General features: G+C 42.2%; 1 long non-coding RNA gene across 4 annotated transcripts in view; it reads left to right on the top strand.

The window, feature by feature from the left end:
* LOC104851026 overlaps nt 1–13,359 on the top strand; it is a 40,663-nt gene extending 27,304 nt beyond the window's left edge. The window contains exons 3-4 of one of the 4 annotated variants that reach the window (XR_004515519.1): nt 7,837–7,908; nt 12,675–13,359. This is a non-coding gene — a long non-coding RNA (uncharacterized LOC104851026). Of the gene's footprint in view, nt 1–7,520; nt 7,592–7,836; nt 7,909–8,088; nt 9,954–12,674 lie in introns of those variants that run through there. The other 3 variants (XR_004515520.1, XR_777124.2, XR_777126.2) reach the window with 3 other exon arrangements.
* The last annotated feature ends 1,276 nt before the right edge of the window (nt 13,360–14,635 follow it).

Here is a 14,635-nt window from a genome sequence, read left to right as displayed (position 1 = left end):
ATATACATATACATATACATATATACACACACACACACACACACACATACACACACACACACACACATGAATATATGAACATCTAGTCATCAGAAAAGACTGTAAAGAACTAGTGGAAATGCAAACAGGGAATGGGAGAAGATACTGCAGCACAGGCAAGTGACAAAGGTCTCCTATTCACATTTTACAAAGAACTCTGCAGATTAATAAGGAAAGATAAGCAACCTAACAGGAAAACTGCAAAAGATTTGAATAGGCTTGTCACAGAGGAAGAAGGCAAAATTGCCAATTGACAAAGATTCTCGGTTTTGTTAGTAATCAGGGAAACTCAATCAAAAACCATGGTGAGATATTACATACCACCAAAATGCCAAAAATACTAAAAAGTTAGCAATGCCAAATACTGGTGAGGATGGGAATTTCTATACACTTGTGGAAGTCATAAATTATTGCTAGTTTGAAAAAAAAAAAGACTGGTGTTTTGTAGCAAACTTGAAAGTCTTCACACCCTATGATCAGCAACATGGCCTACAAGGCATATTCACTAGAGAATCTATAAATGTGTACACCAGGAGACATTGGCCAGAATCTTCATTGGGTTATTTATAAAACACAAATACCAAATGAGACACACAGAATGGAATATGAAATGAAAAGAAATGAGCTGGAATATAAACAAAACATCAATGTGCTGCTAAGTATGAAGAGAATGACCAAGAAGTATCATCTCTTTCCTATAAAGTTCAGTAATAGGTGAAATAAAACTGTATGCTTTGTTTTTTTTAAATACCGGGTATCAAACTCTGGTCCTTGTGCTTGCAAGGCAGGCAGCAGAACCACTGAGCTAAATTCCCGGCAAAACTATATGCTTTTGATATATGGCAAAATTATTTTTTAAGAAGCAAAGAAATGCTTCCCACAAAAATCAGATCATGTTTTCCTGTGTTGTGGAAGAGAAGGCAAAGTATGATTTTAAAAAATAACAGGTGTTTTGGGGAGATTCACAATATTTTGTCTATTGACTTAGATGATGGTACAGATTGTTTATTGTTTGTTACAAAGTACAATTTTATGTACTTTTCTTATGTGCCAAGTATTCACAAGATAAAAGGAAAAAGAAGAAAGACAAGAAAAGAACAAAGAAGAAGGAAAGAAAAGTAAGGAAAAAGTCAGAAACAAGGAAAGAGTGAGGGAAAAGTAGGGAGGGAGAAACAGTCTACCTGAAATCTGGGCAAGAGAAACAAAAGAATAAAGAAATATCTAAAGTTTTAGCTAAGACTTACATTTTCTAACAGTAAATAAGTGGAATAACCTAGAAGTTCAAAAGTAAGTATCAGTGTGTCCAAAGTCAGCGTACCTACAACAGATGATGTAATGGAACTATATTTGCTAACATTATGAATCATTTAGTGTGGTAGACACAGAGATGCAGGAGTGCTGCTTAGCTACAGGAGTGTGGTTGGTCGGCAGGTCCTCTAGCTTTCAGCTACCTCAGAGCTGGCCTCAGCTGCAGAGAGCTCTGGACCTCAGACAGGCCTGTGACCAACTTTGTGCAGCTAGGACAGTGCCCTATGGATGGCAAAGCAACAGAAGGGAGACCAGCCTAGGACACCACCTTGTGGATGTAAACTGCCATCATCTTCAAACCTTTGTGTGTTACGGTATATTCATTATGGCAGCTCTGCCTCCCTAACATGATTGCTCACATTGCACATCAGGATCTCTCATTTAAAAATTCAGATTTCTGACTTGTACTGAATAATCTGGAGATCTAGAAACACTGGGTCTACATGTTCATAAAATAGTCTTCCAGAGCTGAGTGGCAATATTCATTAGGAGGAAGGTCAGTTGTTTGGAAAGCGGCATTTTTTAGAACACACACACACCTACGTATAGTTGTGGTTTATGAGAGAATAATAGTGTGATATGATGGGAAAGGCCCATTTCGCAGAGGAGGAAGCTAAAGTTCACAGAGTGACTGACAAGATCACAAGTGAAACCCGACGTGAGCCAGGAACATCTTGCCCCCACTCTGTAACTGCCAGCTGCATACTTTCAAAACACACCCCCAGGTGCCCACTCTGAGTACAGTGGGTTACATCTTGGTTTCAATCACTTGATTGTCTCTTCCTATGTTGATAAGAACTAAGTTATTTTATATTTTGTTGTTGCTGCTGCTGCTTTTTAAATCTCTGACAGCACCGATCACAGGAACTATTAGCATGCTCTTGGCCTGTGAGCAGTGCTAAATCATGGCAGTGGAGACATTTCTCTCCGTGGTCTCTTCTGAACGTGTTACTGGCCTATCTGTGAGCAGTGCTAAATCATGGCAGTGGAGACATTTCTCTCCGTGGTCTCTTCTGAACGTGTTACAGTGGCCACGTGAAGTCGTCTCCCTTCCCATTCTTATGTTCACCCCATGTCATTCTGCAAGTCAGAAAATAGTCACAGAGCTGTTACAGTATCACCCCGATGGGTGAGAAACCATGTCACGTCACTGGCGGGTAGCAATGCCAGCTCCCCCCTCCGCTGAGGGAAATGCAGATATTTAGGCTATGAAATCTGGGCTGGGCCTGACTCACTCAGCTTGCAAAATGCAGGAATTTCCCATATACGGGAGGCCAAACAACAACTCAGGCTCAAAGTTTCTCAGCTTTTGTCAGTTGAAGTTAGTGCTTTAATGCAGTTTTAATAGGTAGTGATTTTATTTTGTATCTAATGAAACCAACGGAGCATGAAAATAGACATCAGAATTTGAAAGATAATGACTCCGTTAGCTCTACTGCCCGCGTAGCTGAGTGAGGTACAGTACTTAAGGTACAAAGAATACACTGCTTCAGAAGAGGCTGTTATTAGCTTCATTAGGATGGTCATCAAATGAATGATTTCATAGCAGATCTAATTAACCAAAGAACATGCAAGAGCTGCATCTCCTTCTTGCTAATTGGGAATCCAGACACCAAGGCATATTACCCTCCTTAGAAATTCAGCGTATAGATACACTTGATGGACTCTCTATGTGAAGGTATTTCATGAGGGGGCATTTTGTAAGGATTCTGAACAAGATAAAAACCTTTGCAGACTCCTGCCTCTTGATGATGGACCCAAAACACCCGTCTACCTCATTCCCTTGCCACCAAGAAAGGCATCGTTCATATGCAGCACATAAGAAATTTGGGGGAATCCCTAAGAAAGGGCCTCACTAAAGGGAAAGGACTTGAGAAAAAGGCAGAGGCAGATGCTAAAGCATAAGGTCTAAGTCTGCCAAGGGCACCTGGAGAATCTGCACACCGCCAGATGCTGAGAGCCACTGAGGCGCAGAGCAGCAGAGAATTCCGGACAGGCCGGGCTGTAGAGGTGCAGCCTCTGAGGAGCAGAAGCAAGCTGTAGCACCGAATCCCTCCACTCAGAACACAGCCCTCCCGATGTGAGCAAATGGGCTTCTGCCAGGGACACCTGCCTGACTTTTCTCATCAATACACCCAGAAACTTGGCCTCTCTTCATCCCCATCCACTAACATGGCAGCACACGGCTGCTGCTTCATGAAAAGTTGGGCCTACACATCTGAAGAGGAAACATGTCAGCTGTGGAAAACAGTCCACCAGAGGAAAGAAAAGAGATCACAGCTGTTTATCAAGCCAGGTATAGTGGTACGTGTAATCATGGCTATTCTACAGGCCATTATGAATTTGACTTAGCAAGACCCTCAAAATACTGTGATCACCAAAAAAAAAATTTTTCAAAGAAAAAAGAAAAGGAATAGTGAGGTGGATTGAGACTTGTTCATTTTAAAGGCAGAGCAGAAATCTCCCAGAATATAGAGCAAAAAGACAAAGAAATAAGCTGGGTGTGATGGCACACACCTATAATCACAGCATTAGAGAGGCCTAGGCCACATAATGAATTCGAGGACAGCCTGAACTGCATGGCCATAGCTATAACCTAGGCATTCCTGTAGGGTGAGGCAGTAGGATCACAAGTACAAGGCCACCCTGGGCAATTTATGACTTGGTAAGATCCTGTCTCAAATTTAAAAATAAAAATTTCTGGGGATATAGGTTAGTGCAAAGGCCCTAGGATCAATCTCCAGTATCATGCACACACACACACACACACACACACACATGCATCAGAAAAGCAGAGATGTCAGAAAGTTTGACATCTATTAAATAGTAATTCCAGTAAAAGTGTAAAGTCATACTTGAAGAGAAGAAATAATCTAAATGATAATAGAAGATGCCTTGAACTTTCATGAAAAGATGCATGTGAATTTTTAGTTTGAAAGGGTTCACCAAGTTCTAAACAGGATTAAAGAAAAAGGACCTCATCTGGACACACCCTGATAACATTCCCTGACTCCAAGGGTAAAAAGCAAATCCTAAAAACTTCCACTAAATAGATTATTAAAATGGAACAAAAGCCAGGCTTTTCTTAAGCAGCGCTAAACTCTAAAAGACAAGCCTATAATATATTTAATAGTCTAAGGAAAAATTATCTTCTACCTAGAATTTTAATCCTGGAAAATATTAGTTAAATAATAGAAGAAAATAGTCAAATAAGACTAAACAATTTATTACCAACATATATTAGATGGAAGAGTTAAGCAAGTGAAATTAAATAAGATAAAACAAATTATATATTATGAAATTAAAGAGTGAGCATTGAATATGATCTTACAGAAGAGAAAGAAACAAAATACATAGAGTTGAGATGATTGGAAAATTTTGCTTCAATGAGTGAAAGTTTCATTTTGTTTCATTTTGTTGTGTTTGGTTAGGTTGTTGGTTGAGTTTTGTTTTGTTTTGCAGTGCTGGGGATTGAACCCAGGGCCTCGTGCATATTAACCAAGAATTCTACCACTGAGCCATGTCTCCAGCCCTGAAAGATTCTTTAAAGGTTCATGTCTTCTACTATTTGGCTTAAATCACAATTGGCTCTACCTATGACCAGTACCTACATAAGAACATCATTTCAGATGCTGTGAATAGGTTTTGGATTTTTAGAATTAGCCTGAAGACAGGACGAAAGGCTTAGTTAAAAATACAAGAACAGAATTTGTTGTTCTAAACCATGACGTTGTAACTACATCAGCCCAACACGGAGAGGTGAAGAAGAGGTGGAGGATGAGAGAATGGCGGGGTCGGGGCAGACAAGGAGAAACAGAGAGAAAAGGTAAAAGGGAGAATGATCCGTGGAGGCCGGCACTAAAAGAACTCAACATCAACAACAAAGCAATAACTAGTACAACGGAGCTAAAGACTGTGTTCTCAGTAGAGGGAAATTAAATTTCCGCTTAAAGCTGATAAATCAAGAAACAGAGTTACAAGCATAGTTACATCAATTTATGATGGTAAGTGTTGGAAGAAGTTAGCACGAAAAGTGTTGACAGTGCTTTTGTCTGAGGATAGACCCTGACAGTTGAAGGAAAATTTTAGTTTTGATCTTTTTTCTCTTATATGTTTAAATTTTATTACTGGGCCGTAATTGGTTTTTTCTTATGGAATTTTTAAATTTTTTTTAAAAATGTGTGTACAGCATTGTGTCGTTCGTTCACCCCTGCTATTTTAAAGCAGTTAGTAGGAACAGAGCAAACTGAGCAGCTTTGTGGTCTTCACCAGATTGCAAAACCCGCTTATCCTTAAAGAACTTTAATTAGCTGGATGCTACAGATCAAAACAAAGTCTCAGCATTTTTTTCTTCTTTTCTCTTAAAAGAAAAAGCTGAGTAGCTATTTGTGTAAGAATTCTATAGAAATATACACAATAATATACACTTTTAGACTGATTTATAAAGATCTAGCTCCAGAACTGTTTCTGCTGCCTCAATATTTCCTGTTAATATTCAGGGAAAATGTGCACTGCTTGATGCCTTTTGCTCTTTCTGAATGTCAGATTCTTCAGGTGCTCAGGATGGCAATGAAGATAATTAGTGGCGATGACGATTACATTGGGGTGGGGGCAGGAACAAGAAGGACAGGAAGAATAGGAAAAGCCCCAACAAAATCTCAATTTTTTTGTGGCTTCTAGGATCCTAGCAAGAACATCAGAAGCTCTAGTGCCATTTTCACATTCCTTTTGATGGAAGCATGGGAAACTGACACCTTTGTAGAGCCACAGTGGAACGGCAGTGTCTTGCTGTGTATAGTGATTTCCTTCAATGTTAGATGCCACCACACCCATCCTGAACACAGCCTTAGCTCTCTCCTATCCTATCCAAGGCTTAGACACCTTTGACACATTTTCCAGTTCTCTGGCTCCTCTCAGTCCCTTAGCGTGGGCACTCAAGCCTCTTGACATATATAACCGTCTCCTACTGATCACCTCCCCAGGGGACAGCTAGATAAGATCTCCTCCTCCCTCCCACCCCCCTACATCCCCAAGGTACCACATAGATGTGCACATGACCACTCGTCAAACACTGCATGACTCCAGGGGACTTGTGCCCACCTGCTCTGAGCTCACCAATTAGAGCACCCTGTGGGAAATCCACACAGGTAACGCCTGCGCCCCAACAAAGGCTGTGGCCACAGATCCTTCATTCTCTCTCTTGCGTCCCACTCGCTAGTTGAGTGCCCATGTCCTCCACGGCTCTCTTTCGTCTGGCCCTGACCTCTGGAATCTGTAAATTATATGCTGCTTGTTATTTCATGTGTTTGTAAATTTGCCTCCTCTGTCTCACCTAGCTGACAGGCCTGAACCTAACTCCCCTCCTGGTCAGGGCTCTCCCAGGAGGTGGCCATGTTGCTAGACATAAACTCAAGTCCGACAAGAGACGCTGGCTTCTGCAGTATAAATAAATTTCCTATGACAGGGATACCTTCACAGTCCAACAACTAGGAATTAGGCCATCAGCAGAAGAAAGAAGTATTCCAAAGGCACTCTGTAAACAGCCATGACTAACTCCTCAGGCAGGGTTTTTGTTTACAGCCAGTCTCCAGAGAGAGACCTCAAGAACAAATCACAAAAATACAGCACTGTTACAAGCAAGAATCTCTCCCTAGTGCCATGGGCTTCTGACCTTTAAAACCTCAGCTCTGGAACCTAACTCCTGTTCCAAAAACTAAAGCCAAGTTCATTGCTCCTCATTCAAAGCAACTGTTTAGCATCATTTAGTAGGCAACTGCAATCCTGTATCAGGGACAGGGAGGGAAGAGTCATGTAGATCAAATCATCTGTCTGAAAATCTAAATGTTTCAACTACTCCACTGATGGCATGCCATGTGTGTACGCAGAGAGCATCAATCCAGCGTTGGAGCTGTCATTGGAACAACAAAATCTTGTGTTTTAGTTGGGAACGAAGGACAGCATCTGAGTGTGCTCTGTAGAAAGTTCAAGACAAAGTGTGCTCCCAGTCATGGGTTCAAAGTCCCAGGTTGTGTTGTCTAAAACTCAATGGACCCTGAAAGCCTTCCTGGCAGCACCTCACGCGGATCGCACCCTCTCTTCTCCATGGATGTGTTACCCAATACTTAACAATGATCTACAGAGCCAGCATCACTATTAATGTTCCTATCCTGCAGAACAGGTGACTGGGACATAGAGAAGAAAGTAACTTATCTGGAGTTACACAGCCAGAAGGAGATGACGTTAAGGTGACTGCCTTACCCTTTAAACTGTTTCTTCTAAAAGTAATGCTTTCGCCTCCCCCTCCCCACCCAGTGTTTTGCAGCGTGGTTTTAAGACTCATAGTTTATGCCAGCAGGAACTTTGGAGATTAGGTAAGTTGTTCCAATAGTGCCCATCCTCTCTGCATGATTCACACCCACCTCCAGGTCCTTACCCCTCGGCAACGTGAAGCTGTCTCTTGCTTTGGCCAAGAGAATGCAGTTAGATCAGAACAGGTGACTGGGACATAGAGAAGAAAGTAACTTATCTGAAGTTACACAGCCAGAAGGAGATGACGTTAAGGTAACTGCCTTCCCCTTTAAACTGTTTCTTCTAAAAGTAATGCTTTCACCTCCCCCTCCCCACCCAGTGTTTTGCAGTTTGGTTTTAAGACTCATAGTTTATGCCAGCAGGAACTTTGGAGATTAGGTAAGTTGTTCCAATAATGCCCATCCTCTCTGCATGATTCACACCCACCTCCAGGTCCTTACCCCTCGGCAACGTGAAGCTGTCTCTTGCTTTGGCCAAGAGAATGCAGTTAGTGAAAGAGAAGTTGTGTAGCCTCAAAGCCTCGCTCTAAAGAGGATTTGTGGCTTCCAGTCTCATCCTTTGTCAACATCCTGTGACCACCATGGCATGAAGAAGCCCAGAATGAAAGATCATGTGGAAGGAGAGAGCGAGCATCTCAGATGTCCCAGAATGAGCCCACATCTGCCTGACGCATCAAGGACAAGATCAGCAAATAACATCCCAGTCAACCCACAAAACTGTGACATCATAAATCATTGTCACTTTAAGCCTCTAAGCTGTGGAGCAGTTTGTTAGCAGCCATAAATAACTGATACAGAAACTAAATTGCAGAACACACTAAGTTCACAGCTGAGAAACCAGAAGTAAAGCGATTTTCTAAGTCCTTAGTGACAGAATTAAGATAGAGACACCATTCTGGCCTAGGTCTTGCCATTGACAGAACAATGTCTGTGCTAAAGAAGCCATGAGGTGTTTTGGGTTTGCATTCACCGTGCCCTAGAAGAAGCTCACTCAAAGATCAGAGCTAGGTGCATAGAAGAGAATCCCACCTTCAGCCCCCAGTGGTCAGATTGTCCCCAACCCCCAGCTTGGCAGGGTACCCAGGATACCTCAAGATTGGTGCACGGTGGTGGGCAGTGACAAGTGCAAGAGAAGGGGCCCATGATGGATGCTAGAGGCTTTTGCACCTTGAGCTGACAAAAGGGAGAAGGCAGAAAACAGCTAAGGAATTATCTCCTGATGACCTGAGATGCATGTGCCAAGTTGTAAAATTGCACATTCACCCCCTTGTTGGGGCAAGGTAGCCTCCAAACACCTGTCACAGGCGCCACCCTGGGCTGCTCAGCCAGCAAAACCAGACAAGCCTTACCTAAGATAGAAGTGATCAGGAGTCACTGAATGAGAAGCAAAGCAAAGGAAGTGAGGAAAAGTTTGGAAAAGGAAAAAGATTTAAAATAAGCAGGCAGGGCTCCCAGAAGAGCCTTGGCCCTGCCCTGCCTCAGTTGATTGCTGTAACACAAGCAGCTCAGGAAGAAGGAAGACAAAGGGTAGCCTCAGCAGCTCAGAACCATTAGGTCCCCTTTTCCAGCCTGTGCCAGACCACGCTGTTCACCTTCATGCCTTGGGCCTCGCAGGTAGATGGTCTTGGTTCTGGCCACCTTCAGCCTCTGTTCTGTCTCACTCTCCCGTCATGGTACACAGAGAATCTAATGTCCTCTTTCCTATGAAAATGTGACCGTTCCCTATTTGCATGTCACTTTTGAAATTCTTTCCCACAGCCATAAACACCTGTACTATCACTTAGTGTTTTTCTTCAAAGTGACTGACTCCGTTTTTGACTTAAATAAAGGGATTTAAGTCATTCTAAGGAATAATACGCATGACATCGTGGGTTTGATGTGCTGTTTATAGTTTTCTCACCGTGAATTACAGTAATTACATAACTGAAAAATGTAAATGTTCTTCATGTGCCACCTAAAATCATCCCACTGGATGTGTTTCACTCTGAAACCCTATGGAAAGCTATCAGTCAGAATAGTCATGTTGAAAGAAAAAACAAACAAACAAACAGGAACTGAGTTTGATAACCATCCACAAAAAGATATTAAAAGAAAGCCGTGAGGCAAGGGTTGAGGTTGTCTCATGGAGTACAGAGGGAGTTGGAAAACCTAAGTTCACAAAAGGCAAGGCCAGTAGGACTGGTCAGGAGATAGAGGGCCATGGAGAATGTGCCTCAGCTCCACCCACACGCGACTACTACCATGAGTGACAGCTAAGCATTGCCTGTCTTTGTTTGTTTGTTTGTTTGTTTGTTTGTTTTTTGAGACAGGGTCTCACTATGTAGTTGAGACTGACTTGGAACTCACTGTGTAGCCCAGGCTGGTCTCGAACTTACAGCAACCCTCCTGCCTCAGCCTCCCGAGTGCTGGGATTACAGGCATGTGCCACCACGCCCGGCAACATTGCCTGTCTTTATATCTCTATGGTTCAAATTCCAGGGAGGGCATACGTGCCAGCCTGCCTAAGTCCCCTGCTCAACCCTCAGCCTTCTGGTCAAGTACATTTATAAAATGGGCACTTGACCCTTAAACACTTACTGCCAACAACAAAGGACTCATGTGACCCCCTTGACTGAAAGCTGCCTCTGCAGTACATGTTTACAGGTACAGTGTTTCATCTTCATAAGGAAGGTGGAAATGCATTTGTCTTTTGGAAAGATTTGGTTCTTTAGGCGGGCATATTTATTTATTTGATGTTGGAATGCTTTTTGCGGGGAGTACCAGGGATCAAATTCGAGACCTTGCAATTTCGAGGCAGGCAGCAGCACACTGCGATAAATCCCCAGCCCCAAATAATCCACTCAGAGATTCCGGTTTAATTGTTCTAGGAAACTGTCTGGGCCCTAGGAGCTTTGCTTTTGTTTTGGTACCAGAGATCGAACTCAGGACCTTGCACTTATGAGGCAGGCGTGGTGCCACTGGGCTAAGTCCTGGGCCCTGTTGGGCTGTTTACTGGGAAAAGGGAGCAATAGAGGGCACTGATAGCATTATCATTGTCTAGCTTTTAAAAACAAATCCAATTTAAATAGATGAGAAGTACATTTATCATCACAATCTATTGATTTCCTGGTCCCAAAAGAAATTCTTTCTAGCTCATATTCTAAGACCAGTGAGTTCCTCCTGGCTCAGTTAGAAAGTTCAGAGCCAAATTTTGGCTCATGGATGATAACCATGGTTTTTCACCTCATTCTATCTTTATATCCATATTTGCTTTTTCTTTTTTCCAATGACTCTTGACATATAGCTAGGTGTAGCTCAATAGTAGAGCATTTGTTTAGCATGTGTGGGGCCCTGAATTCCATCCCCAGAACTGAAAACTCCCTCTCCCCCCCAACTACTTCCCACATTCTACCTACTTTCTTATTGTTTGCTTTTAGAGCCTTGAAAGCTACCTTGACTATATACATGAAATGTTGGTAGCTGTAGATGATGATGTCTGTGGTGGTAGTGAGGATGATGTTGCATTAATACATATATAATAGAATGCTAAAATGAGCCACTTTCCACACCAGTTCTGTTCAGAGCTCCATAGATCCAATACCAAATCAATAGTGGCAACTACTCCCACAGCACACAGTGGTGAGCAGTAGTCCCACAGAAGTCCTATATGAGTAGTTGGACTCATATAAGACTTGCAAAAAATGGGTTAAAAATTTCAATCCTTAACCCAGTGCTACCTTGCCGGTATTAAAGAGTGAAGTCTCAGAGGCCAGGAGGTTTCAGAGAACATTATTACTAAGTTGTGAAATTTTTCCTCTCCTTCCATCTATGGGGAGAAGTTAGAAGTGGGAAAACTTTAAGGGACTGTGGGACTAGAGAAGAAAATTCATTTCTTATAAGTTCTTAGGACTCCTTTCAACACATTAATTCTGTGAACTCCCAATCTAACACACAGAGTTAAGACCACTCTTCACACAGTGTTGTGTCCCGGGGGCCCTGGATGCAAGTCTACATGATTTCCATTAGAAAACCTGTCACTAACTAAATGGAAGCCCCTGCTGGTGGTGGTATCATAGAATTATTTTAAATCTAGCAAAATGCCACTTCATCCAGGAGCCTAGATTCCTCCTTCAGGTCTCTGGATTTTATTTCCTTGATCTTAGAGTTTTTACATGTGTCCCCTCATTTTGTACTTGGCCAGCACTGGTCTTTTGATGCTCTAAGAACTGAATAAATTCTTCCCGTGTCTCATAAAACATGTTAACAGAGGCCAAAGCCTCATGACTGTCGGTAGGCAAAGTCTGCATAAGGAATGGGTTAGTAAGAAAATGGAACTCAGACTAGTGCTGGGCCCAGGCAGCAGGGAAACCCCAAGACCAGTGTGAAGAGAGCTTGTGGAATATCTTGACTGCATTATCAAGCCAGAAATCAAGCAGTGAGGTCCTTGCCTGACTTTTCAATAAGCTAAGAGGTTAAACAGACATTCTCCTCCATGAAATATCGCAGCTAAATGCAGTGCCCTCCCAAGGAACCAACTTGCTTCACCTAATTGGTAAATCTTCTAGACTGAGTCTTTCTGTCTCCTTAATGATAAGTTGCAGTGAATGTTCAATACTTTTTAACAGATGTGGCTAGAAGAATAGATTGTGCAGTTTAAAGTAAGTGGGATGAAATTCTAGCAGATCAATGGATTCCAAATCAAATGTTTTTCATTACTAGAGAAAAACTTATAGATTCAAATAATGGATTCAAAATAAGAAACTGTTCCTTAGTTTTCTGAGGTTATGGCTTTAGAACATTATATCTTCTGAAAATCAAAAACACACCAAATGAGATTCTTCTCCTCTTTCTTTAATTGTTTAATTATTTTTCACTGTGACTGATGGGTAGAAAAGGGTTCCTTATTAATTCTACACAACAAACATTTCCAAATAACCCTATATAACACACTGCTGACTATAAATATTTTAGTCTGAGAAATAAATACATTTAATGTTAAATTTATGGTTTCTCAATAAACTGGCTCTCACTGTTTTCTAGGAATGTCCAAAGGCAGATGTTGAACGGAAGATGATTCAGAAGGAAAATAATATTTGTTAATAAGTGATCACCTCAAGAAAGTAATGGTCAAAAGATTTGAACAAACACTACTGGAAACCACATCTTTTTCTTATCTTGGGAAAGTTCCCCCAAAGAACAGCAGAGTCCACACCTGACCAGAGAAGCGGAAAGGGGCTGAGATCCATGTGCCCAGACTCCTGTGCATGTACAAGCCAGTGTAACCTCAGCCTGGCAGCTCAGCAGTGCAGTCAGGAACAGATGAGATCCAGGCTGCTGGCCGCTGGGGGTCTGTGCTGCTAGTGCCTGGGATTCTGCCATTCTCTCAGCTTGGCTTACTTCCCAGTCCTGGGGTTTCTGGGAGATGCCCAGTGACTCTTTTTCTCCTCCGTCAGCACAAACCAGTGATCAGTGTATGCCATATAATATTAAACCCTGTTTCATACAGCGCAGACACTGTGCTTGCATAAGATGCCAGGACTTCAAATGTGTACTTCTGTTTCCCACCTGAAATACGGACTTAATAACACCAGTTCTATTTCACTGAATTCTTTAAAATAAACCACTTGTAAAAAAAAAAAAAATCTCTTAGAATTGTTAAGTAATTGGGCAAAACAAATCTGTGTATATGTTTCTGTTTTGTTTCTGGTATTTTTAGACAAGGTCTCACTATATAATTCAAGCTGGCCTTGAACTCACTGTGTAGCTCAGGTTGGCCTCAGAGCAATGCTCCTGCCTCAGCCTCCTAACTTAGAATTAAGGTATGCACCATCACACCCCCTGTTTATGCTTTTGAACCAGCTTGTTTTACTAAAAGAATGCAAGAGTCAGAGCCAGAGAAGAAAAAAGGCTGAGCAGAAATACATTTGCACTCCATATTCTAGTTCCTTCTGGCGGTAAGTGGGAATCCAGCCCACATAAAATCTACCTGCTTGGATTTTGGGATGTATGGAGCCACCTAGGAGAAGCAAAGAACATTTTCACAGACCCAACAATCCCAGTAAAAGCTCTGAAAAGCGTTCCACTTAAATTTTCCACCTGTGTATCACAACTTCTAGGTGTTTCCTGCCCTTTTTTTCTGTTTCCTGTATCTTTTTTATGCTACTGAGACAAACACGGGACCCAGGTCTTTTAAGAATTCATCTTGCAGGTTGTTTTCTCCTCACCAGCTGCAGCTTCCACTCATAGCATCTGAGGCTGAGGCTGGGGACATAGTTAATCATGTCGTGGAGAATGATCCCAGATGGAGAAAAAGCTGCAAACACAAGAAACCTGAATGTCAGAGGCCTGTGCTCAGAAGAAAAGCTCACTTAAAGGAGGAAAATAAAAAGAAATGAGGTAGTGTATCAGCAGTATTCCTGCATTAAGACTTTCTTTTTACTCTTACAATGTCAAGGTACCCATAAGGGTTAGAGATGGTGGTAGGCTTTCATTTGCAAATCAATCCAACGGTGTCATGCCCCTACTCACTGCAAATGTCTTGAAAATGAGCAAGAAGTTGCCACTGGGTGGGGACCACAGGCAAGAAAAGGAATCCTAGGACTCCAGGGCTAAAACAAGCTGCTCAGACCGTTCATGTTTTCCTGCTTGCTTGTGTCAATTTTATTCCACCAAGCCTTTGTCATCCACTGTCACCCACCTCGTCATGTCTCCATCAAGCGTGGATGTGGCTGTGGCCAGCTCACCTAAGGACAACCCTGAGATTCCTATCAGGGAAAATGTTATCAAAAACATTAAAATCAGGCAGATGTGAAGGAAACCCATGGACTCTGCTGTCTCCAGGAACTGGCACTTCTTACAGGGACCAGAGCAGGGGAAAAATGCCTGTGCTCCAGCTCTGCCAGACATCTTTGTCCAACTTGCCACCTCCTGGAGAGAGCACCTACTAGCAGTATTAAAGAGCTACTAAGGTAGCAACAGAATTACAAGACAATCCATCTCCC

The sequence above is a fragment of the Fukomys damarensis genome, unplaced genomic scaffold, assembly GCF_012274545.1.
Source record: "Fukomys damarensis isolate Sample0158 unplaced genomic scaffold, DMR_v1.0_HiC HiC_scaffold_37, whole genome shotgun sequence".
Taxonomy (NCBI): Eukaryota; Metazoa; Chordata; class Mammalia; order Rodentia; family Bathyergidae; genus Fukomys; species Fukomys damarensis.
The sequence above is the reverse complement of the archived record's forward strand: the minus strand, read 5'-3'. Positions and strand labels throughout refer to the sequence as shown.